Source organism: Monodelphis domestica, chromosome 1 (genome assembly GCF_027887165.1).
Source record: "Monodelphis domestica isolate mMonDom1 chromosome 1, mMonDom1.pri, whole genome shotgun sequence".
Taxonomy (NCBI): domain Eukaryota; kingdom Metazoa; phylum Chordata; class Mammalia; order Didelphimorphia; family Didelphidae; genus Monodelphis; species Monodelphis domestica.
The window spans coordinates 612,429,395-612,456,635 of record NC_077227.1 but is presented as its reverse complement, the minus strand read 5'-3'; the positions used below and the strand labels follow the sequence as shown (position 1 = coordinate 612,456,635).

The 27,241-nt window shown below is 37.4% G+C and overlaps 1 protein-coding gene across 2 annotated transcripts in view; it reads left to right on the top strand.

Moving 5' to 3' along the window:
* Positions 1–27,241, top strand: part of SLC24A3 (solute carrier family 24 member 3) — a 762,044-nt gene that overhangs the window by 422,248 nt on the left and 312,555 nt on the right. The gene's annotated exons all lie outside the window — the stretch shown is intronic.

Genomic DNA, 27,241 nt, shown 5'->3' with positions numbered 1-27,241 from the left:
CCTTTTTCGTAATGAGCAAAAAAATTGAAACTCAAGGGGTTGCCCATCAGTTGTGAATGGTTAACCAATTGCTGGATATGAATAACATAGAAAACTAATGTTAAAATTATTAAAGGAGCAATTTCAGAGAAACCTGGAATGTTTTTTTTTCTTTTCTCTTTTTTTTTTATTTAATATATTTTATTTGATCATTTCCAAGCATTATTCGTTAAAGACATAGATCATTTTCTTTTCCTCCCCCCCACCCCCCATAGCCGACGCGTAAGTCCACTGGGCATTAGATGTTTTCTTGATTTGAACCCATTGCTTTGTTGATAGTATTTGCATTAGAGTGTTCATTTAAAGTCTATCCTCTATCATGTCCCCTCAACCTCTGTATTCAGGCAGTTGCTTTTTCTTGGTGTTTCCACTCCCATAGTTTATCCTTTGCTTATGAATGGTGTTTTTTTTCTCCTGGATCCCTGAAAGTTGTTCAGGGACATTACACCGCCCCTAATGGAGAAGTCCATTACGTTCGATTATACCACAGTGTATTAGTCTCTGTGTACAATGTTCTCCTGGTTCTGCTCCTCTCGCTCTGCATCACTTTCTGGAGGTTGTTCCAGTCTCCATGGAACTTCTCCACTTTATTATTCCTTTGAGCACAATAATATTCCATCACCAACATATACCACAGTTTGTTCAGCCATTCCCCAATTGATGGGCATCCCCTCGTTTTCCAGTTTTGGGCCACCACAAAGAGCGCAGCTATGAATATTTTTGTACAAGTCTTTGTGTCCATTATCTCTTTGGGGTACAGACCCAGCAGTGCTATGGCTGGGTCAAAGGGTAGATATTCTTTTGTCGCCCTTTGGGCATAGTTCCAAATTGCCCTCCAGAATGGTTGGATCAGTTCACAACTCCACCAGCAATGAATTAATGTCCCTACTTTGCCACATCCCCTCCAGCATTCATTACTTTCCTTTGCTGTAATGTTAGCCAATCAGCTAGGTGTGAGGTGATACCTCAGAGTTGTTTTGATTTGCATCTCTCTGATTATAAGAGATGTAGAACACTTCTTCATGTGCTTGTTAATAGTTTTGATTTCTTTATCTGAGAACTGCCTATCCATTTCCCTTGCCCATTTATCAATTGGAGAATGGCTTGATTTTTTGTACAATTGATTTAGCTCATTATAAATATGAGTAATTAAACCTTTGTCAGAGGTTTCTATGAAGATTTTTTCCCAATTTGTTGTTTCCCTTCTGATTTTAGTTATATTGGTTTTGTTTGTACAAAAGCTTTTTAGTTTGATGTAGTCAAAATTATTTATTTTACATTTTGTGATTCTTTCTATATCTTGCTTGGTTTTAAAGCCTTTCCCCTCCCAAAGGTCTGACATGTATACTATTCCGTGTTTACCCAATTTACTTATGGTTTCCTTCTTTATGTTTAAGTCACTCACCCATTTTGAATTTATCTTGGTGTAGGGTGTGAGGTGTTGATCTATTCCTAGTCTCTCCCACACTGTCTTCCAATTTTCCCAGCAGTTTTTATCGAATAGTGGATTTTTGTCCCAAAAGCTGGGATCTTTGGGTTTATCGTATACTGTCTTGCTGAGGTCGTTTTCCCCCAGTCTATTCCACTGATCTTCCTTTCTGTTTCTTAGCCAGTACCAAATTGTTTTGATGACTGCTGCTTTGTAATATAGTTTGAGGTCTGGGACTGCAAGGCCCCCATCATATGTGTTTTTTTTTTCATTATTTCCCTGGATATCCTTGATCTTTTGTTCTTCCAAATGAACTTTGTTATGGTTTTTTCTAAATCAGTGAAGAAGTATTTTGGTAGTTCAATGGGTATGGCACTAAATAGATAAATAAGTTTGGGTAGGATGGTCATTTTTATTATATTGGCTCGTCCTATCCATGAGCAGTTAATGTTTTTCCAATTGTTCAAGTCTAGTTTTAGTTGTGTGGCGAGTGTTTTGTAGTTGTGTTCATATAGTTCCTGTGTTTGTCTTGGGAGATAGATTCCTAGGTATTTTATTTTGTCTAAGGTGATTTTGAATGGGATTTCTCTTTCTAGTTCTTGCTGCTGAGCTGTGTTGGAGATATATAGAAAAGCTGATGATTTATGTGGGTTTATTTTGTATCCTGCAACTTTGCTAAAGTTGTTGATTATTTCAATTAGCTTTTTGGTTGAATCTCTAGGATTCTTTAAGTAGACCATCATGTCATCCGCAAAGAGTGATAACTTGGTCTCCTCCTTGCCTATTCTGATGCCTTCAATTTCTTTATCTTCTCTAATTGCTACTGCTAGTGTTTCTAGTACAATGTCAAATAGTAGAGGTGATAATGGGCATCCTTGTTTCACTCCTGATCTTATTGGGAATGCATCTAGTTTATCCCCATTGCAGATGATATTAGCTGTTGGTTTTAGATATATACTGTTTATTATTTTTAGGAATGACCCTTCTATTCCTATGCTTTCTAGTGTTTTTAATAGGAATGGGTGTTGTATTTTATCAAAGGCTTTTTCTGCATCTATTGAGATAATCATGTGGTTCTTGCTAGTTTGCTTGTTGATGTGGTCAATTATGTGGATGGTTTTCCTAATGTTGAACCAGCCCTGCATCCCTGGTATGAATCCTACTTGATCATGGTGAATGATCCTTCTGATCACTTGCTGGAGTCTTTTTGCTAGTATCCTATTTAAAATTTTTGCATCTATATTCATTAGGGAGATTGGCCTATAGTTTTCTTTCTCTGTTTTTGACCTGCCTGGTTTTGGAATCAGTACCATGTTTGTGTCGTAAAAGGAGTTTGGTAGAACTCCCTCTTTGCTTATTATGTCAAATAGTTTGTATAGTATTGGGGTTAACTGTTCTCTGAATGTTTGATAGAATTCACAGGTGAATCCATCAGGCCCTGGGGATTTTTTCTTAGGAAGTTCTTTGATGGCTTGATGGATTTCAATTTCTGATATGGGATTATTTAAGAATTCTATTTCCTCTTCTGTTAGTCTAGGCAGTTTGTATTTTTGTATATATTCATCCATTTCTCCTAAATTGGTGTATTTATTGCCATATAATTGGGCAAAGTAATTTCTAATGATTGCCTTAATTTCCTCCTCATTGGAGGTGCTGTCCCCCTTTTCATCTTTAATGCTGTGAATTTGCTTTTCTTCCTTCCTTTTTTTAATTAGATTGACCAGTACTTTGTCTATTTTGTTTGTTTTTTCAAAGTACCAGCTTGTCTTATTTATTAAATCAATAGTTCTATCACTTTCGATTTTATTAATTTCTCCCTTAATTTTTAGGATTTCTAATTTGGTTTTCTGCTGGGGGTTTTTAATTTGATCGCTTTCGAGTTTTTTCAATTGCATTTCCAATTGATTGATCTCTGCTCTCCCTTGTTTGTTAATATGAGCTTTCAGGGATAAGAATTTGCCTCTGATTACCGCTTTGGCTGCATCCCAAAAGGTTTGAAAGGATGTTTCGCCATTGTCATTTTCCTTGATGAAATTATTAATTGTTTCTATGATTTCTTCTTTAGCTAAACGGTTTTGGAGTATCATATTGTTTAATTTCCAATTGGTTTTAGATTTGGTTTTCTATGTACCATTACTAATCATTATTTTTATTGCCTTGTGATCTGAGAAGGCTGCATTCATTATTTCTGCTTTTTTGCATTTGTGTGCTATGTTTCTGTGACCTAATGTATGGTCAATTTTTGTGAATGTGCCATGTGGTGCTGAGAAGAAGGTGTATTCCTTTTTATCCCTATTTATTTTTCTCCATATGTCTATTAATTCTAATTTTTCTAAGATTTCATTCACTTCTTTTACCTCTTTCTTATTTATTTTTTGATTTGATTTATCTAAATTTGATAATGGTTGGTTTAAGTCTCCCACTAGTATGGTTTTATTGTCTATTTCTTCCTTCAATTCTCCTAGTTTCTCCATTAGAAATTTGGGTGCTATATTATTTGGTGCATACATGTTGATTAATGATATTTCCTCATTGTCTAGAGTCCCTTTTAACAAAATATAATTACCTTCCCTATCCCTTTTGATCAGGTCTATTTTTGCATTGGCTTTATCAGATATCATGATTACCACTCCTGCCTTCTTTCTATCAGTTGAGGCCCAGAAGGTCTTACTCCATCCTTTAATTCTGACCTTGTGGGTGTCAACCCGCCTCATGTGTGTTTCTTGAAGACAACATATGGTAGGGTTTTGGATTCTAATCCATTCTGCTATTCGTCTACGTTTTATGGGTGAGTTCATCCCATTCACGTTCAAAGTTATGATTGTCATTTGTGGACTCCCTGGCATTTTGATTGCCTTCCCTAATTCTAACCTTTTCTTCTTCGGCTCTACCTTTTAGTCCAGTGATTTACTTTGAATCAGTCCCCCTTGTCCCCTCCCTTGATGTTTCCCTTTTTAGTCCCTCCCTTTTTGTTCCCTCCCCCTCCCCCCTCTCTTTCCCTCCCTTTTTGTTCTCCCTCTCCCCCTCCCCCCCTTGGTTTTCCCTTCTCCTTACCCTTGTTGGGTAAGATAGAATTCAAGATCCCAATGGATCTGGATGTTTTTCCCTCTCAGAGTTGATTTCCCTGATATTGAGGTTTAAGTAAACCCCCCCCCCTCTCTTCCTCTCCTTCTTATAGGAGTTTTCTTCCCCTCCCCTTCCCCTGTGAATCTTTGTGTGAGAACCATTATTCTATTTGGTCTTTCTTTACCCCCTATTTATACATTACATTTTCCCCACATATTAGTATACATAGGTTGATATAAATGTAGTCCTTATAGAAGAGAGTTTGAGTAAAAGAAGATAACATTTTTCCCCTTTCCTTAATATTTACCTTTTCAGGTATTCCTTGCTCTTTGATTTTCGGTATCAAACTTTCCACAGAGCTCTGGTCTTTTCTTTGCAAAAAGTTGGAAGTCTTCTATTTTGTTGAATGCCCATACTTTCCCTTGGAAGTATATAGTCAGTTTTGCTGGGTAGCTGATTCTTGGTTGGAGACCCAGCTCTCTTGCCTTTCTGAAGATCATGTTCCATGCCTTACGATCATTCAGCGTAGAACTTGCAAGGTCTTGTGTGACCCTGATTGGCATTCCTTTATATCTAAATTGTCTTTTTCTGGCTTCCTGTAGGATTTTTTCTTTTGTTTGATAGCTTTGGAATTTGGCAATTACATTCCTGGGAGTTGTCTTTTGGGGGTTTAGTGTAGAAGGTGTTCTGTGAGCTCTGTCAGTGGCTGTATTGCCCCCTTGTTCTAGAATCTCTGGGCAATTTTCTTTGATTATATCTTGTATCACCATGTCCAGTTTGGTGTTTATTTCTGGCTTTTCTGGGAGTCCAATTATTCTTAAATTTTCTCTTCTCCCCCTGTTTTCCAGATCTATCACCTTGTCGGTGAGATATTTTATGTTCTCTTCTAATTTCTTGGTGTTTTGGCTTTGCTTTATTAGTTCTTGCTTTAAAGCCTGGTTTTCTTTTACAGTTTGGTCAAACTGGTTTTGTAGATGCGTGAATTTCTTTTGCATCATTTCCCACTTTTCCTCCCAGAGGGCTTCCATCTTTTTGGTCCTTTCTGATTCAAATTCTTCATGGGTTTGTGGAGAGTTTCTATTTCCTTTGGAAGATTTTGGAGAATTTTCTTGTATATCTTCTTCTATCTACTCTGTATTTTGTATTTTGGCTCCATAGAATGTGTCCAGAGTCGCCCCTTTCTTCTTATTTTTCTTGGTATTTTGGGGCTTCTGTGCTTCTGTGGAGTTTGTCATCTCTGAACGTGGAGGATTGGCTTTTCTTGTCTTTGTCTGGTGATCAGAGGCTTTAGTCCTGGGCAGATGTTGGTTCTATGAGCGTTCCCTGGGTTAAACTGAATATGCCTCACTGGAACTGGAATGGAAGGGTCGGACCACGAGGCCACACTCTCCCCCTGGCTCGATTTCCGGAAGTTGCCTTCAGAATCCCTGGCCGTGAGGCTGTTTCGTCGGCCTGCGGGGGGATGGGCTGCCGCTTCCCCAAGCTCCCAGAGCACAGACTTTCACTGAGACTTGGATAGCAGGATCCAGCCCGTGAGGCTGTCTTGCCCGCCCTGAGGGTTGCTGTTGTTTTGACCAGCTCTCTGCAGCGGAGGCCCCAGGCAGTAACTTTCACCTGGACCGACCAGCTCTTTGCAGCGGAGGCCCCAGGCAGTAACTTTCACCCGGACCAACCGGCTCTCTGCAGCGGAAGCCCCAGGCAGTAACTTTCACCCGGACTGGGACTTGGGTAGAAGACCCTGAGGGTTGTTGTTCCTCAGACCCTGCTCTCTGAGCCCGGCAAGGCTGCCGCTTCCGGGAGCCTTGGACTCTGCGCTCCTACCCCTGAGGTCCGAGGGATCTCGGGTTCTGGCTTTTAAGGGGAGCCGTACCTTTTGAACCAGGTCCAGGTCCAGGAGGAGGGTTCCCAGGGTCTGTGCTGTTGATCGTTTTGAATTTCGGCGCCTTAGGAGCTTCTAGTTTGAGATCAGTCGGGAAGGGTTTTCCGGAGATCTGAACTTCAGCTTTCTCTAAGCCGCCATCTTAACCGGAAGTCCCAAACCTGGAATGTTTTATTGCATGAACTCAATATGGCCTTCATATGGGTAAAGTGAAGTGATCAGGACCAGTATGATTTATACTTTAAAAAATCAATATTATAAAAAATGATTCTGGCAAGCTTAAGAATTCTGATTGATATGGTGGTCAACCATAATTTGAGAGGATCAGTGATAGAGAATGCCATCCACCTTATGACAAAGATATGATAAACTACTATGTCTGGGCATAGACAGTATACAAATTTGTCTTGCTTAATTATTCTTATTTTTAGAAGACATTTTTAAATTTTGTTTTCCTTTGTTGTTTTTTTTTTACTCAGAGAGAAGATAAAAATGAGAAAAAAATCTTAGCATTTAAAAAAATGAAATGGTTCATGTGAAAAAAAAATTAGGATTTTCAGTAGATGATAATGATAGAATGATCACCAGAAAAACTAATACATTAATATTAGGCTTCATTTAAAGAAGCAGTCTCCAGAAAAAGGGAAGTTATTATCTGACTGTACTCTGCTTTGCTCAGAATACATTTGGATTAGTTTGCTTCTTTCTCCATGCTACATTTAAGGAAAGACAATAAGCTGAATTATGACATCCCAAAACTACAAAGATGGCAAAGAAATTCAGGCATATGAGAATTTTCTTTTAATTGAGAACTCTTCACCTAGAGTAAAAAAACCTGAAAGAATAGGGCAGAAGAAGATGAAAGATGAAGCAACTACTATATAATGTGAAGAATTGTTAACACGTAGAAGAGAAATTAGACTTTATTTAATTGACCTCAAAAGATAGACTTAGGAACAGTGGTAGAAGTTAAAGGTCACAGCATGATAAGGGGAAAACTTCCTGACAATTGATGTTTATAAAAAAAAATTGGAATGAGGAATGAGGCGTTACTAAAGGCAATGAGTTACAAATCTCAGATAAGGCTAAACTGAAGTTCCCTGGGTTTTCTTCCATGTGGGAAATCCTTTGACTCTATAAAATGAAGTCTTAAAATTTTTGCTACATGTATGCCTGACTTTTGAAAAATGCTCATATCTATTCTTTCCGTCTTTACTTGTTTCTTAATATAAATAAATGTTTCCTAGCTTTTCACCCTTTGTATCATCTCAATAATACTTTTTTCAGTGATAATCTTTTTTACTCAAATAGTACTATGAGATTGTATTTCTATCTGAATGACCTGACCATAGAGTAATAGTGCTTCACAGTTTAGAACCCGTAGGGACTTTACAGACTGGGGTTCAGCCTCTTTATTTTATAGATAAGGAAAGTGAGTCACAGAGCCATAGAGAAATTGCCCAGTAAGTATCATGTGGGATTTGAACTCTTTATCTCCTTGACTCCAAATACTCATCCCTTACCCAGTAACCCAAGCTCGTTTCAGGCCAAGTATTTGACTAGTTAATTTATTTGTTTTACCCTTCATCACTGTGCTCAGATTTGTCTTCCTTAAGAAGATTCTCATCCCCATCTCTACCTATGTAAAATGTTTTCTTTAAGGACCTCTTTAAGGACCAGCTCAGATTCTACTCTGTCCATAAAGTTTCCCCTAATTGCTTTAGCTAAAAAAGTGATTTCTCCCAACTCCGAACTCCTGTAGTCTCATCTATACAATTTAAAAGTCATTTATCACATATTCTCTTGTATCATTATTGTCTGAAGGTCCTACTCTCCTTATTAAATTGGTGGTTAATAGAGGCCAAGGTCTATCTCTTGTACTTCTTTATATCTACACATTCACAAACATGAACACATTTATTGCACATATCCATATATATAAAGGCTTCTACAGAGTGCTACCGTATACATACACACATATATATTTCAAAAAATATCTTTATTAAAGATATATGCTAAAGTTACACTATGCTAAACACTGAGGACATAAAGGTACTAACCATCCCTGCCCTCAAGGAGTTCACATTCTAATGGAGGAGATAGCAAGCAAACAATTATATACATATAAGATATGTATATATATATACATATATATAGTAAATTGGATCTAATTTCAGAGGGAAAGTAATTAGTGAAATGGAGAGGAAGGGAAATGTCTAAAAGAGAAGGTATGATTATTTCTGGGAAATAAAATATATGCACTTAAATTCACACTAAGATGATGACTAATAGAATATACACATGGAGAGAAGAATGTGCTGGAAACAGCCCTAAATGCTATTCAAAAACCTGTTGTTAAAATTCCAACATTGTACATTAACAAACTACAAATCAGGACTTGATTTATTATTTTGTTAAAATTTCTAGACTTATGAAAATGTTAATAATGCAGATTAAACTTAGACATGTTTATATACAACTTTTAAAAAAATATTTGTTTTTAATGTTTATTGCCACGGGCAAAGTCCACCCTTGCCCACGACTCCAGGGTATCCCAACTGGTGGTGAAAGATCAGTCAACAAAAATAACAAATGGAAGACAGCTTAATCATAACAGCCATGGGATTGCTTTGCATCTGACAGCTGCTCCATCATTCCCAAGCTTAGTTTTTATTTTTATACCCATTTTCTTGGCAGGCAGATTACATTACCTAACACACATGTTCAAAGAGAGATAATTGGAAAAGTGATACATTAACTTTTAACAAATCACTTGATTAACATTCTATATTTTTGTATTCTGGTTACAGACAGAATACAAGATAAATGATTTTGTCACAGGTGGCTTACTAGGGAGTTTGAATTACTGATTTGTGTAATTGAGTCACTGAGGCATATTGAAGCTTAGTGTACTTGTACTTATCACTTGGGCCTCTATGACTGATTTGTGTGTTGGCTTCATGAGAATAGGCTTCTGTGAGTGGGGAAGTTTTGGGGCTTGGTGTGCAGCTGTGGTTTTGCTGGGAATCATGTACCTAAGTAAAAGTTAACCCATGATAGTCTTTTTGGGATTGGGCTTAAGGGTCTGATCTTTTGGTGGTGTTTTAGAGAATTAGGGTACAGGTGTTTTGCTCTTGCATTATTTCTTTTGAGACTAGGGGGAATAATAATCATGCCAAATCATAGGTAAGGGGCATTGATGAAAGAGGCCATGTAAAAGGGGGACTGGGTGGGCAATTACATCTTGCCAAGGACCACTTTGTGGTCTCCTCAGCTACCACGCATGACTCTGTCAAGGCGTCATGGTCTGATGGCTCCCAGCAGTTTATTTTTCAAAGATCATTTTAAATTTTTTCTGTTTGTCTCCCCTTCCCTTTTGAGAAAGCAAGCAATATAATATCAATTAGACTTGTGAAGTCATGCAAAACACATTTCCATATTAGTCATATTCCAAAAAAGAAAATAAGAAAAAGCAAGAAACATAAAGCAAAAAAATTAAGCTTCAGTCTGTCCTCAGATTTCATCAGTTTTCTTCTCTCTCTAGAGGTGGATAGCATCTTTCATCATGGGTCCTCTGGAATTCTTAGATTACTCTCTTTATGAGAGTATCTAAGTCTTTCATAGTTTATCATAATTCCAGTATTATTATTAACTGTGTACCATGTTCTGTTCACTTCACTCTTTATTAGTTCACACAAGTCTTTCCAGGTATGTCTGAAACCATCCCTATCTTCATTTCTTACAGCATGATAGTGTTCCATTAAGTCATATACCACACTTTGTTCAGTCTTTCCACAAGTGATGGAAATCCCCTCAATTTTCATGTCTTTGCTATATATACATTTAGTTTTGTTTTGTTTTGTTTCCTGGAGAGTCTGGTTGTTAAACATTTGTCAGCATCCCCCTGTTGCTCAGTAATCATTGCTTAAGCTTATAAGATGATAAATAGATGACTCAGGGAATGAAATAATCACCAGACTGGAGACTCAATGACTGACTATAAGGTAATAATAGTAATAATTATAGTAATAACTCATATTTATATAGCACTTTAAGGTTTGAAAAGTGTTTTACATTCATTATTTCACTTAATTCTCACATTCTTCTTATATGAGAACAAAATTTGATAGGGAGAGGATAGAGAAGAAAGAGCATATGGTATCAGATGCTGCTAATAAATAAAATAAATGAAAGATCACAAAACAAAAGCTCAACTTTTCCAAGCAATCTTTCTTGGTTCAATGAGGTTACATTCCTCCCTAGGCTGTTCCTAAGACCTGTATGAAATGCAGATGTGTACTCCAAACCAACTTTCAATGAGAAGCACCTCTTTTTACTTAGTACCTTCCTCTGAAATCATCTCCAATATATTCTCTATGTATCTTGTTTCTACATAGTTATTCACACATGTCTTCCTCACCCCAGTTAGACTGTAAACCCCTTGAAGTCAGGGATTATTTTTGTATTTCATTCATCCTCAGAGTTTAAAAGTGCCTGACACATAGTATACTCTTAATAGATACTTATTGATTTGGCCTGTATATTGGCTCTTATATATCACTATGTTTTGTTGTTGCTTCTGCTGCTGTTGCTATTTTATCTAAAGGGAGGGGTTTGTTTAGGTCCATAATTAGTCTACTTCTCTGTGGTAGTTTCCCACATTTTTTTTCTCACTCCTGTGGAGCTAGTCTTATTGTGGAACCTGCCTGATATTGGACTCCAAGCTGCTGATGTGAAAGAGAGGCAGAGACAGAGACAGAGAAAGACACAGAGAGACAGAGAGAGAGAGAGAGAGAGAGTGAGAGAGAGAGAGAGAGAGAGAGAGAGAGAGAGAGAGAGAGAGAGAGAGAGAGAGAGAATGAGAGAGAATGGAGTTCTTGGAGCAAATGACACAATGGAAAGGTGGGAAAATGGGGAGGAATTTTATTTATTATTAAATGAACCAGACCTTTCAGTCCACTTCTATATTTTCTTATTTCTTCTCTTCCTCCACCTTCTCCCCAACATTTTGTATCTCATAGACTTGAGGAGTCTCCAGAGGAAAGGGAGAAAAATCTCCTTGTTATCACAGAAATATTGTCTTAATCCAAAATGAAGATGTAAATTCTGCTCCATGTTAGATCATATAACACCCAAAAGCTCAGCTTTGCCCAAGCCCTTTCAGCATTTAATAAAAATACTGATTATCTCCCTGATGAAGGGAGGCCTTGATTCAACCAAGGGAAGCTATCACGTGATCCCAAGAACTGTCTGCAACCATCAGGCAGAAGAGAGAAGGGAAAAGAATAAACATTTATATAGAGCCTACTCCATGCAAGGCACACAGGAAAGATCACATCTCTCTACACCAGAGAGACATGGTGCTGTAGTAGGAGTGTCAGATTTAAAGACAGAGAGATCTAGGTTCAAATCCTATTACTTCCTTACTTAAATGTGATCTTGAAAAAATCACTTCTGGTACTCTGAGAGGTAGTAGTATAAAGTAGAAAAAGCCTCAAATTTGGAATTAGAGGTTGTTGTCCTTTGGTCATTTTAATCATGTACAAGTTTTTTATGATCCTCTATGGAGTTTCTTAGCCAAAATACTAGAGTGGTTTGCCAATTCCTTCTCCAATGGATTGGGCAAACCAGGTTTAAGTGACTTGCCCAGGGTTTCAAAACTAATAAGTGCCTGAGACCATATTTGAAATAAGGTCTTCCTGACTCCAGCTCAACACTCTATCCATTTCAACACCTAACTTTATCTAATGAGAGATACTTAGAGGACCTGGATTCCAATTCTGGCTCTACCACTTTACCTTTGTGATCTTGTACTCCTCAGTTTTCCTTTACTTCACCTTACTACTTCACCTCCATTTCCTAATTTGTGAATTAAGGGAAATTAGAGGTCACTTAGATGATCCTATCTATTCCCTATGCCTCAGTTTCCTCATCTGTATAAACATCATCATCATCAACAATAATCATTAAGAATAGCATAATTTACATAGCATTTTAAGGCTTGCAAAACACTTTACAAGTATTATCTCTTGATCCTCACAACTACCCTGGGCAGGAGGAATTCTCCCCATTTTATAAATAATAAACTGAGGCAAACAGATTGAGTTTCTTACCCAGAGTCATATAATTAGTGTGGATCTGAATCTAGTTTTCCTGATTCCAGATGCTATACTTATCCATCATGCCACCTAGTTGCCTCTAATAAGGGAGCTTAAATTAGATGAGATTTAAGCTTCCTTTCAGGTCTAAATCTATGATCCTACTCTGACAAGAATGTGATGATCTTTCGTCTTTCCAATTCTATTGACTTTGTAGCCTATGACTCACAGACCTCTCATTTTCCCCTCTTCCATGGTCTCCATCCCTAAAGTGAAATGGAATAATCTGCCTCAATAACCTAAAATCAAAATATTAAACAATGAAGAGACTTCAAGAAAGGATATCCTTAAATTAGAGGCAAATCTCACTTTTAGCCCAGCTTAATCTTGGAAATTAAGGTAAAAAATACCTGTAAAATCCAAATCTATTTCCCTTATGTATGTTATTTTAGTTGGAAAGACTGTCCTATAAGCTTGCACCGAATGGTGCACATCTAGAAATAAGAGCAAAGTCTGGTTATTTTCAGAAAATATCAGAAACTGATCAGCTTAAGATGAAAAGAAGTCTGACTGGGAGATCAAAGCAAAACAATGCTGAGAAAAGCCAAGGACTGCCTAAACTCTCATTTATTCTCCTGGACTTTTCACAATAGCCTCCAAATTGATATTCCAGTCCCTGTTATTAGGTTAATATGGCACAGGTCTGACCATGTCACTCTGCTCAAAAACCTTCCAATAGTTCCCCATTGCCTCCAGAATAAAGTCAAAATGTCCTCATCTGATATGCAACAACTTTCAGAGTCTGCCCCAGCCAACCTTTAAAGGTAGTCTTATCTTATATTCCTAAATCCTTATGCACCCTATGCTTCAATTAAATATAGCAACAATTTGTTTGATCTTGGGCACAACACTTCATCTCTCTAAACCTTTTCCTCTATAAAATGAAGAGTTTGAATTACATGAACTCTAAAGTCCCTTCTATTAAAATCCATCATCTTTTAGTCCTTTTCCCTCAGGTAACAGATGGTCAAAAGCCCATTATTAAGGTCCTTCTATGTTCCAGACACTATACTAAGTTGTGGAGATACAAATAAAGGTAAATGATGGACCCTGCCTTCAAAGAGCTCACTATCATTATAATAACAAAGACATTAAATAAATATGTACAAACAAAGTACGTACAGGACAAATAGGGAATAATTTTAAAAGGGGAGACTATAGAATTGAGGACTCGGAAAAACCTCTTGTTGGTTGTGGCATTTTAGCCAAGACTTGAAGATAGCCAGGGAAGCCAGGAATTAAGGAGGGAGAGCATTCCAGAAATGAAGGACAAAATACTCTCTGTTGGGAGATGGAGAGTCTTGTGTGAAGAAAAACAAGGAGTTCCCTGTCACTAAACTATAGAGTATGGGATGGGGAGAGTAAGATATGAGAAGATTGGAAAGGTAGAAAAGGACCAGGTGATGCTGGATATTGAGAGCCAAACAAGACTTTATATTTGATCTTGGAGGCAATCGGCAGCCACTGGAATTGATTAAATAGGGAGGTGACATAATCAAACTTTCACTTTAGGCAGATTAATTTACTAGCTAAGTAGAGGATGGACTTGAATTGGAAAAGACTTGACACAAGGAGACCAGCCAGTAAGTAGTCCAAGCAATGGAGGTGAATGTCAATGGTGAGACGGGGATATTTGCAAAAGATGTTACAGAGGTAAAAGCAACAGGGCTTGGCAACTAATTCAAGTGTGTGCTATGTGCTAGGCATTCTTCTAAGCACTGGAAATAAAAATACAAACAGAAAGTTAATCCCTGCCTTGAAGGAACTTACATATAAGCATATAACATATAAAATTGAAGAGGGGTTAGAGAACATAAAAAGAGAAATCTGGGGAGTGTCCAGAGGACAATCTGAGGAAGAACAGAGAAATGACTGACCTGGGTCTCCTCCTTAAAAATGAAGAACCAGCCAGTTAGATGGAGGAGATGCAGGAAGAAAGGGTACAGTCCAGGGCCAGAAGTTTTTCAGTGTGAAGAAATTTCTGATATATCACTGAGAAAGTAATGCATTCTGGAAAGGACTAAAGAACAATTCATCTTTTCTAGCTATACATTAATCCCAAATTCAGGGTGCTCTACTCTTTAGTCAGATATAGACTAAGGAAGAACACTGCAGGGGTCATGGCCAGACATACAAAGATGCTTGTATTCTCTTGGTACTGGGGATAATGCCTTCTTCCTTAAAAGAAGAGCAAATAGCACCCATTCAGCATGTATGGGTCTGGTGGAGTAGTGACAAAGCCGACTGAGGCTGAATGGAGAGACAATCAACATACAAACATATTTCTGACAAGAGAAAACTTGAGTCACAAAAAGCTTATTTGATCGATCACCAGGGTTTGTGTGATATATAAGTTGGAGTCACGCTGGTAACATCTTTACTCACTCAACAGAGTTATTGAGACCTATGATATGCTGCCAGAGGTAACAGCTGGAAATCAGGACTATCAGAGGAGAAGGGAGAAAGAAGGAAATACATGGGCCATTGGAGTCCCTAGATCCTAGCCCATATACTTGGGCATCCAAACTTCAATTAAAGAAAAAGAAAGGCAAAAGGCAATCTCTGCCTTCGAGGAACTCACTATCTAATGGGGAAAGCATAAATATATACAAATAAGCTGTGTACCGGATAAATAGAGAATAATTAAAAGAGTGAAGGTGAAAGAAGGAAAGGAAAGGAAAGGAAAGGAAAGGAAAGGAGAGGAGAGGAGAGGAGAGGAGAGGAGAGGAGAGGAGAGGAGAGGAGAGGAGAGGAGAGGAGAGGAGAGGAGAGGAGAGGAGAGGAGAGGAGAGGAGAGGCGAGGCGAGGCGAGGCGAGGCGAGGCGAGGCGAGGCGAGGCGAGGCGAGGCGAGGCGAGGCGAGGCGAGGCGAGGAGAGGAGAGGAGAGGAGAGGAGAGGAGAGGAGAGGAGAGGAGAGGAGAGGAGAGGAAAGGAAAGGAAAGGAAAGGAAAGGAAAGGAAAGGAAAGGAAAGGAAAGGAAAGGAAAGGAAAGGAAAGGAAAGGAAAGGAAAGGAAAGGAAAAAGAGGAAGAAAGGCAGTATTATATAGTGGATAGAGAGCTGACCTAAGTGCCAAGAAGACCTAAGTTAAAGACTTGTCTCAATTCTGATCAAGGATACATGAGATACCCAGTCAAACTGTGAGTTGGCTATGGGAGGGTTTGGGGAAGGGGAGGGGGGAAAAGAAAATGACTTTTGTAACCAAGGAACAATGTTTGAAATTAAAAATAAAAAAAAAAATTTTAGTCTTGTCTCTAGTACATATTGACTGTGTATCTTTAGGTAGGTCACTTTATGCCTCAGTATTCTAAGCCATGGGTATAAAACTTGAATAGAAATGGAGGCCATTAAATCACATAGGAACCCTAAATTATACATCTGGCCCACTGAGGATGGGGATGGGGAGGTGTGAATGTTGGACATTTTTAATCTAATAAGACCCAAACCAGATTAAAATGTAATTGGGAAATATTTAACAAAATTAATTGTTATAATACAAGATAAATAACATTAAGTTGTGACTTTCTAAGTCAATATGAGGACCACAGAGTTTGACACCACTACTCTAAGAAACTTGACATTTTTCTTAGGGGGCTTCTCTATACTAATAAAATTATGGGTCCAGGCTATCTCTGTCTCAAGCCAATTTATGGGTTCTAGACTCTTTCCCTTCACTCTCCAATAAATGGGATTTAGAACTGAAAGGGACAAAAGGACTTAACTAAGCAAAACTCCCTCACTCACAATGGAGGAATCAAAAGCCAAAAGAGATAGCCCAGAGTCCCACAGATAGTAACAGCAAAGCAAGGATGTAAACCCAGTTTTTGTGATTGCAAATCCAATATTATTTCAATCAAATCATTCTATCTCTTTGATAACCATTAACCCTTGATGTTTTGCTTTAGGTTTTACAAATCACTCTCCTCACAAGAGCCTTGTAGAATAGACAGAACAAGTTTTAATTTTGTCATATCTATTTTATGGACAGCTAGGTACCTCAGTGGATAAAAACCAGGCCTGGAGTCAAGAAGACTCATCTTCCTGATTTCAAATCCAGCCTCAAACATTTGCTAGCTGTGTGACACTGAACAAGTCACTTAACTGTTTTCCCCAGTTTCCTCATCTGTAAAATGAACTGCAGAAGGAAATGGCAAACCAGTCCAATGTCCTTGCCAAGTAAACCCTTAATGGGATCACAAAGAGTTGGACACAACTGAAACAACTGAATAAATAACCCATTTTAGAGATGAAGAAATGAAGAGATTTGCCACCAGTAGCACATGTTATAAGTGCCAAATCTTAAACTAAGCTTGGGCCTTCTGATTCTTCTACACCCTCTTTTCTTTCAGGAAATGAGGCAGTGGGATAGCCTCAGATTTGAGATTCTATGCAATTCAACTCCTCCCAACCTGCTTAATTTGGAGCCAGTATGCTAATATTTAGGTTAAGTCTTTTTTGTTCACATCTTTGACATAAACAAAAATACAATCTGTTATTGCTTTGAAGAAAGAGAACTGGCATTTCTTATTTTATTGAACTTTTTAGAAGCTACAGCTCTAATTTGTCTAAGATCTTTCAGTGTTTATTGATTAAATCAACCAGAAGCCTTTAGATTGTTCCAGAAAAGCAGTTTACACAACTTAGTAGTTTTTCTACATGCCTCTGTTACTCAGAATGAAACCCTGTAGGACTGGGGAGATCTATAATATTCATAATATTTTATGAAAGATGAATATTCCCAGAAAGCACACCTGTCATAGGAATTGCTTTATGTTGAATCTATTTTAACAATAAAACACTAAAAGCAATATTTTTCCATCTCTGAGGAATTTCTGCCTTAATAGAAACTTGTTGAGCTTGCCTCCAGCAAAGATGGGAGTCTGAGAACCGCTGTTGAGTTTTGCTTTTGATAGATATTAATACATTTCCAAATTACATTAATTGTTTTGCATTGAGCAGATTGCCAAAACTGAGAATGTTACATATTTTCTATTCCAGGAAAAGCATCATAAAAATCAATATTTAAAATTACTTTCCCAATCTTCAGTTAATAAGTCAAGGGACTGTCAGACCTGAGTAGGAAAAAGCTAATATCCACTGCAATGATTGTGTGCCTGGTCACTTTTCAAAATTAAGCTTTCCAAGCTCTTTGTATTTTAAAATGGAATTCCTCTCTCCTGGTAAATGCTTTTTTGTTGTTGTTGTTGTTATTTTTTGCAGAATACATGTAACATAGTTAAGAAATAAGATGCGTCTTAGCATGGATTCCTTGGTCCTTAAATGGTAGTTTTTAGTAGAGGTGTTGGTAGACCTAAGACTATATGAGCTACTTGGGGCCTGGATTACTGCCTTGGGAAGAAGTATAAAATGTCCCTTTCTCTCATTTGTATTTGAATTATTTTACCAAACTGTCATGTTATAGTGAATCATGTACATGTCTTGACATTATACTCCTTCCTCTACAAAACATGGGTATTATGTTCATGACACATGTGTGTGTGCTTGCATGTGATACTCCCCATTAGATTACCCAGATTGATAATGTTTCAAAATTATTTTTTAATATCAGCATAACATAGTTAAATAAAAAATGGAAACAACTGCTTTTATGGTTATAGAATCTTTGTCAATTCTCCAAATGCTCCAAATATAGCTAAGATAGTACCTATCTGACCTCTAGTAAATCCCTCAGAAACTTCTGGGCCTTTTTTCTCATTTATAAGATGATGAGATTGTACTAGATAGTATGTAAGCCACCTTCAAGTTCTAAAGAACTTAGAATTTTAGATCTAAGACCTTAGAATATTAGGCTGATCTGCCTTCTGGAAACCACAAAGCTCACTTCAATAGTAAATAGTAGCTGCTGAACCTCGAGAATTTATATCCTGAAAATAGTTAGCCTGAGAGACTTTAATTCTTCAGTATGACAGAAATTGTATTTGGGATCTCACCAATGTGGATATTCAGTCTATTATTAAACATTTATTAAGCACCTACTATGTGCTAAGCACTGTGCTAAGTTCTGGGGATATAAAAAGAGACAAAAGACAGTCCCTACCCTCATGGAGTTCATAATCTAATGGGGATATTTACTCCAATCAGGAGTATTGTAACCCATCCACATCTCTCTGTATTTTGCAGCTCTTTCCCAAAATAATTCCCATAAATTCAACACAGAAGGGTCTAACCAAGGGGCTGGAGGCCTTCCTCAGTTTCTCCTGAAATCATGAAGATTCCAGATGAGCACTCAGGCTGGTCCTATGTGATTTTTTATTCTGACTACATAACCAGAGCATCTTTGCCAATCACCCCATCATATATTTCCTTCATTATATTTTTTTACTAATATAATTCTGTAAGTTTCTTCTTTGGTTGGTGCTGCAGCCAGCTCATACCTACTCATACCTACTGTTTATTTGCCTGTGACAACAATAATAGAATATTAGCTCTAAGAAGCTAGGACTCAGTCTGCCTCTATATAACTTTTTGTGTATTTTTGTCCTTTATTTTTTTTATTTAATTTTTATATGTACAATTTTAAGTCTTTTTTTACCATTTTGTGAGCTATGTTCTCTCCCACCCTCCCACCTTTCCCCTTTCCCCAAAACAGCAAATTGTGTGATACAAGTTATACAAGTGTTCTCATACAAATGACATATTTCCCTTTTCATCACATTATGAAAGAAGACATTATTTACATTAGAGAAAAAAATAATGGAGGAAATAAAATGAAGAATGGTATACTTCAGTCTGCATTCAGATTCCATCAATTCCTTCTATGGCCTGGGATAGCCTTTTTCATCATAAAACATTTGGACTGGACCCTTGCATTGTTGGTAATGGTTGTTATTCACAGTTGATCATAGTACATTATTGCTGTTACTATGTATGTTGTTCTCTTGATTCTGTTTGCTTCCTCTCTATAACTTCTATCCATTGCTCCCAGTTCTGTCCTTTGAGGTCAAGTAGAACAAGTTTAATCCCTTGTGAGCCCACATAGAAGCCCTTCAAACATTTGAATAGATCTTTGATATCTTCTCCTTAAATCTTCTCCAGTTTCTTAAGCTAGCCTCCATATGGCATGAACTATGGGCCCTTTGCCATCTGGATTGTCTTCCTCTTGGATGCTGCCCAGCTTATCAATGTCCTTCCTAAAATACAGTGATCAGAACTGAAGACATTAATCAACATATTGTCTAACTAGGGCAGAATAAAGCAGGATTATCACCTCCACAGCTCAAGGCAACATGCCTTTCCTAACCTAGCCTCATGCCACATTAGCTCTTCTCACTCATATTGCCTTAACTCATATAAAGCTTGCAGACCAATGAAATCCCCAGATCTTTCTCAGATTATTTGTACTGTCTAGCTATACCTAAGAAAACTGTGTAGCCTCACTCGAATTGTGGAGAGTAAATGGACAGGTGCTGCTTATTTGGAGTATCTCCTGGGGACTTCAGAGAAGTTGTTTAGCAAATATGTATACTTTATGATGGCACTATCTTTCTATGCCTCCTTCAAAACCTAGTAGGAACTACTACAGATATGAAAATATATATATAGGGCAGCACACCTTTCCCTTTCCTAGCCTACTAGATGAAAAACTCTGGGTCACCCCTGCTCAGCAACTTCTCTTTCTTTGAGGTTCATGCAGTCCAAATTTATTACACAACTCAAATTCTGTTACCCACTAACCACTAATCTCCAGAACATTTCTCCTTATTTCTCAATTAATTCATTGCTTGAGTCAGTGTTCCTCTCTGCTTTCACTCCTGCCTTCTTCCTATTAGGGGGTTTCAACTTAAATGTCAATATTTTCTAAAATTCTTTAACTTCATAGTCTGTTAATTCAGTCAGTTTCCATAAGCTATTCTCCTCTTCTTAGTTAAACACAGGAATGACCATACCCTTCTATATGCCATGAACCACAAGGAAAGAAAGAAGGAAGGAAGGAAGAAAGGAAGGAAGAAAGGAAGGAAGAAAGGAAGGAAGGAAGGAAGGAAGGAAGGGAGGGAGGGAGGGAGGGAGGGAGGAAAGGAGGGAGGGAGGGAGGAAGGAAAGATCTATTAAGCACCTACTGTGCCCAAACTCTAAAAACTTGACAAATAGTATTTCATTTGTGTTCTATTTTCCTGTTCAGAAGTCTGAATTTCCTTTATCCAATCATATTCTTTTATCTTTTCGTGTACCTTATATTCCCTAAATATACTTTTTATCATTACCACAGCCTTCATGCCCCCTAGCCCTCCTTACTATCCCAGTGCATCAGTCTTAAACTACCTCAATTCTTCATTGCCCTCTACTCTCAAATCCTTCTTTACCTTATACTGATTACATCTTGCCAAATCCTAACTGTATTATTCCCACCATTCATCCTATTTACTCATACTCAAATTCTGAATAATGGACAAGTAGAGTATAACATAAAACCATGTTGATTGTATCCATTATAAATCCATACTGTACCCATTAATTGTGGGTGTCCCTAAAGGCTCAGTCCTGGACCCTCTTCTTTTTACTCTTAATAAACTCTCACTTGGTGAATTTATACATTCCTGTGGGTTCAGTTGCAAATTATTCCCAGAACTATATGTTTAGCCCTAGTCTCTCCCCAAAGCTCACATCCAGCATTACCAACTGCCTGGAGGACATTTTGAAATGGATATCATGTAGGCATCTCAAACTCAACATGTCTAAAACAGAACTTATCTTCCTTTTAAACCTACCATCTTCTGATCTTCCCTATTATTGTTAAAAGCACTACTACCCTTTTAGTCACCTTGATGTCATTCTTGACTCACTCTTGTTCATATGTTAACATACCCAATCAGTTGCCAGATTTTATAGTTTTGTTCTCTGCAATACCTCTTGCTTTTTTCTCTTCCTCCCTACCTACAGTCATGACCCTCGTTTAGACCCTCATTACTTCTCACCTGAACTATTGCAATCATCTACAAGTCAGATTCCATGCTTTGTCTCTCCCCACTCTAATCCATCCTCGTCACAGATTCCTAAGTGATTTTCTTAAACTATTATATATAGTATATTCTTGCTCCTAAATAAATACCAATGACTCTTTATTGCCTCTAAGCTTAATTCTAAAATCCTTTGGCATTTAAACCTCTAGATATGCTGATTCCTATGTGAAACTTAGATTATTGATTGTTTAATGGGTGAGTTTTAGTTAATTACTGAACTTAATATCTATGGATCAAATTTGAATTTAATTATGTAGGCCTTAGTTTAGGTACCCAGATCTTAAGGGCTACAAACTGATTCTGTCTCTTGAGAGAGATAAGGAAGGTAAGTGGTAGATGAGTTAAGCTGGTCAGAAAATATTTTGCCCAGTATTAGGTCTCTCTGGTATTGAGGAGTATCTGGCATAGGACTTTCCAGGGAATATAATGCAACCATGTTTTCCCTGTTGTTATGGACTCTGGAAGCCCCTCTTGTCCTTTAGTGATGTATAGTCCACACTTCATCTTTCATATTCACCAAGAACAGTTTTAGTTTAGTTTGTGTTATTGGACTTCATATAACCACCAAACTATATAAAAAGCTGCTCTGTTTTTAGGATGTGTCTCTGATTCCTGAGGATCCATTGGCTTCTTTTATTAGCAACAGATAGCTTTACTAATAAGTAAATTATGCTTAGAACTTCATGCCTCAGATTCTCTTCAACAAGGATTTTTATCTTAACACTCTTAACTTTTCAGTATTCTTCCACGTTGCTCCCTTCCACAAATTCCAATTTAACCATACTTATCTATTTGCTTTTCCTCACACACAAAGTTCCTGTCTCTCAAGCATTTATGTTTGGTGTCCTTCATTCTTGGAATGTTTTCCATCCTGTCCTCTGAAACTTAGACTCTGTGGCTTCCTTAAAATGGTACCCAAGCTGGTTGTGCTTCTCCTCTGGGATTATTTTCCATCTACTTTCTCTGTACTTCATATGTACTGAGGTATATAACCGTCTTTTTTAGAATGTAAGTCCTTGGAGATGGTAGGGAAGAATGCAAGTCCTTGAAGGAAGAGACTGTTTTTGCTTTATCTTGGTAGCTCTAGCACCTAGCATTAAACACAGTAAGTGTTTAATAAGTTCTTGTTGATTATGGAATGAATGATCTTAGGTAGGGAAAACCATGGATTCAAGAAAGAGAGGCAGTAAGCCCAAATTCTGAGAGATAGACCTTTTCATGTGAGTGTTAGGATTAATAGACGGTAGAGACTGCATATTTATTTATAATTATTTATTAGATAGTAAAAGTTGGAGTTGAAGAGAAAGGCTCATGTCTCCATTCACTAGCCAAAAGAGGCCAGACCAGGAAAAGTAAAAAAGTCATTGTGCTGTCTCCTAGTCAAAAATTATGTGAGCTGTGCCACTAGGAAAGTGCCCAGACCAAAAGCAAGTGCCAAGCCCCAAACCCCTTGCTGCTTCCTCAAAACCCAATTTATAACCTCCATGATGTCACTCTTCCTGGGTCTCTCTGGTTGGACAGAATTGACCTGAGTCTGGGTCAGAGGCCAATCTTCCAGATACCAGGAGTCATGGAGGACAAGAAGCAAGCATCTTCAGAGTTACCAGGGAGCCGAGAGGTCAATGGCATCAGAGTGTGCATGTACCCAATCAAAGGGTGAAGCTGAGACTGACTGAAATTGGTTTTTGAAACTTTCCTTCCTAAAAGGAAAAAAGTACAATTTATGTTAAATTCACACATGAAGAAAAGCAAGTAAGTAAATATGGCTAGATTGGAATGCATAGATGGGGAAGAATCAGTATTACCATCATAAAGATTATAGAATTTCAGGTCTCTGTAAAGACACAGTTTAGTCTTTTATATTCTGAATTTTAATTACCTGAGAATATGTCTCATATTTATACAGAACTAAGTACCCTTTGTAATGATATTTCACCTGTCATGATTTTGCTGAACCAATTAACTGCATTATGTAGAGAATGCTTGACAGTTTATTATTATTTTAAAAATCTTAAAATGAAATTAGCATAACAATTACTTAATGTATATATTTAATTAATCATGTGCTCCTGAGTAATGAAGTATGGAAAGTGAACATTTCAAATAAATTATTGTAATTAATATTATTTTAGTCAGACAAAATGTTTATTTTTCTCTTCTTATTTTGCAAAATCACCATGAGAACTGACTGTTTTCTTTTATATATTGTATTTCTCTATGTATGTAATATATGCTATATTTCTACATATGTATATATAAAAAATATATACTATATTTCTATGACATTATATGTTATATGTATGATATGATACACTGTTTAGCCATCTTCATGGTCATCACACAGTCACATTCATACATAATAAACAGAAGCCCTAGATTTTATTCTCCAGTACCTTGGTTTTCCTTGCCTATGACTCCACCTGTAATTCCTTAAATTTACTGTTTCTTGTGGCCATGTCATCTCCATCATTCCCATCTTCTTGCACCCTATTTCCCAACTTGTATGTTAGGGGTCCTGTGACAGTGCTTCCTCACTCATTCTCCTTGTGCCAAATGACCTCAGTCTTAAAGGATTTGAGGAACCAGAAACTTTCTTGAAGCTGTGAGCCAGGGATCTTGATTGTGTGGAAAGGAAAATAGAAATTAGTTCTGAATTTTCTGCCACTGTATTAATACAAGCACCAGTGGGAATATCAAGAGAGAAGAAATTGTCAAGACTGACAGTTGGTTCGGGGAAGGGGCACCGCTCTCCTTTGCTTCATCAGCAGCAATATGCCTCTCTTCCCTCAACTCCTCCATACCGTGCTATAAACCTTTGTTATCCCCCATTTTTCCAATCCCCCCATCTTTCCCAATAAATATTACAGTTTTTAAAACAGATTTAGTTGCTCCTGTATCGATAAGAGCTGGGTAGAGCTCATTTACTAGTATAAAACAAAAATTTCTTGTTGTTTTGAACATTCATTTTGCAATCCATCATCAGTTTGCAATGGAATTTCATTATGGAGGCTTAAGGATGGCATAATAATGTTTGTGTTTGCTTTTTCTTGTGCAGTTACTATTGGTTGGAATTCTTCTGCATAAGGATTTAAGGTTGACTTTTCTATTATGTCATTGGTATTTTCTTTTGTAATATCATCCCTGCTTTCCATGTCATTGTCTCCAAGAGGTCTGCTAATTTGAATGTTTTCTGTTATTGTATTTTCCTCCCCATTGGACCTTTTTGTTGTTTGCTAATGTGCTTCTATTAATTCATTTGCAGTTTGTGTATTACAGACTGTTGCCAGTTCTGTTCCTTCCATTTTCTTTGTAGCTTGTTCCAGTGTTCCAAAAATTTTCTTTTTAATCTCTGTTACATCATTATCTAATTGGATTTCTTCTTCTATTTGTTCTTTAGGGTTTTTTTGTACTTTTGCAATCTCAAATTCTATTTGCATGCAGTCTCCTTCCTCTTCATCTTTACCATTTCCTTTCCCATTTTTCCTTTTTGATGTTACCCCATGCACCTGGCTTCATAACTGACTTTGTCTGGCAGCACCTGAGACTACTTGTGAATAACGTAGTTTTGCTCCTTGTTGGATGTATTTTTCCATGGTTTCTAAATTTGGTGCTTGCAATGAATTCTTGCAATTACAATTACAACATTTTGTATTTGTTTGTGTATTGTTGCTGCTATACTTTATATTGCTTTTCCAGGATTTCTGTTTGTTATTAGGTTGGAATAATTGTGCCTTTAAATAACAGTCTTGAACCATGTGACCCATTTTTCCACAGAGGAACATTTGGGTACATTTCTCCTTTGATTGCTTTATGTGTAATTTCTTGTGGGTTTGTATGATTGCAAAGTGGCTAGATTTTTTATTTCTTTAATTTCTTTATGTTTACTTGTGCTATTTGCCTCCTTGAGCTTGACTTTAAGCTCTTTTATTATTTCATCTTTTTCCTCTAGGATTTCTTTATGACCTGAAAATATGTAAGTTGCAGTTTTTCTTAAATCTTCCAGACTTAGTGTTTCCCAGTATAGGCACTGAAGTTTAAAATATGATCATATAGTTGTGTTACTACCTTTCATAAATTGTCTCCTTATGTGTTGGAGAGTTTGTTCAGTTAAATTTTCAAATCCAAGCACATCCTCTGCTACTTCAATCACTCTATCGAGGAACTTTGATGGATGTTCCCCACTTTCCTATATCAATTTCTCAAGTTGTCCCCAAGTATCTGGTCTTTTTGAAAAACTTTTCATTGCCTCTAATGGATCTTCTCTTACCTTTCTTAGATGATGTAGATTTTCATTATTAGATAACTCTAAGACTGTTCCTTCCTCTGGCCATGATATTAAATTTGGATTGTTTCTATTTTCATCAATGAATTATTGTTTTTCTCTTTTTTGAAAATAATTCTGAGAGAAGAATTTCAGTGTCCTGGAAATCTGGATCATAAAGTCTAATTGCTCTTTTAAATTCTTTCAAACATCTCATTGGTTCTGAAAACCAGGAAGGCATCTGTCTTTTCAGACTTTCAAGGTCAGCTATTGTAAATGGTTTATGTGTTTTAATATGAATTATGCCGCTATCTGGTTGTAGGCTTGTTTGATCTCTTAGTGGCAATATTGGTATTCCACCTTCAGCCCCATCTGTATTTTCTTGCTTAACTACATTGATATTTTTTGGTATGTCATGTTGTGAGTTAATACCTTTGCCACATTATTTCTCCTTAGTCAGTTGCTTAATCATATGCTTTAGTTGCATCATCTCCTCCCTCATGGCTAAAATCATCACAGCCATTTCATTGTCTTTTGCTTTTTTTTCCATAAATTAGATGCACACCTTTTTTTAGGGCATAGTATAATTGGATTAAGAAGAATAATGCTCTAGCATATGTGAGAATGAATGAAATCAAGTGATATATACTTATATTCAGCCATTGCAAACTTTCATACATCCTAAGCAGAAAATAAACATAATCTGGAATTGTGACAAAAAATAAGTTGTAAAACATATAAAATAAATGTCTAATCCAGGCTAGAAGACCCATGGCAAGTAATAGGGTTTTGTTTTTGTTTTTTTTTTTGCCATCTTATATCTTGAACAGCCTTTTGCAATAGAAAAATATGTTTTTAAGTCTGACCCTTTAAGAGTTGCCTCCTCCCTTCAGAAGGAGTGTTTCTTTTGGCTGAGATTAGTTGCACTCAACAAAAAATCCACTTATCTGACTGTGAATTCAAATAAGATAAAGATTTAATAACCAGTTTGGATTTTAGAGGTATCAGGAAAGAGGGGTAAGGGAGGTCCCTAAATAAGGTTGGAGTCTTCCTCAGCTTTGGAGCTAAGGCCAGGCCTCACAGGCTGGTGGAGGGCTTCTTCCACTCCCATCCTCTGCACTAGTTTTGTCAATTTCAGAATCTTAGCAGTAGACCTAGAAAGCAACAAGAAAGTCTGACCTTCAGAGCTAGTTGGATCTGTGTCTTCCGGCTGAACCAAGAAGAGGCACACCACTCCAGACTGGGCTGAACAAGCTCCTCCCACCTCCAACACCAGGAAGGAAGTCTCACCAGCAGGAAAGAAGTGCTAGTCATAAGACCCAATTGCCACTCCCAGTTGCCCCTTCCCCCCATCAACTGTCAGTCTTGACAACTTCTTCTCTCTTGATATTCCCACTGTTGCTTGTACCAACTCAGTGGCAGAAAGTTCCGA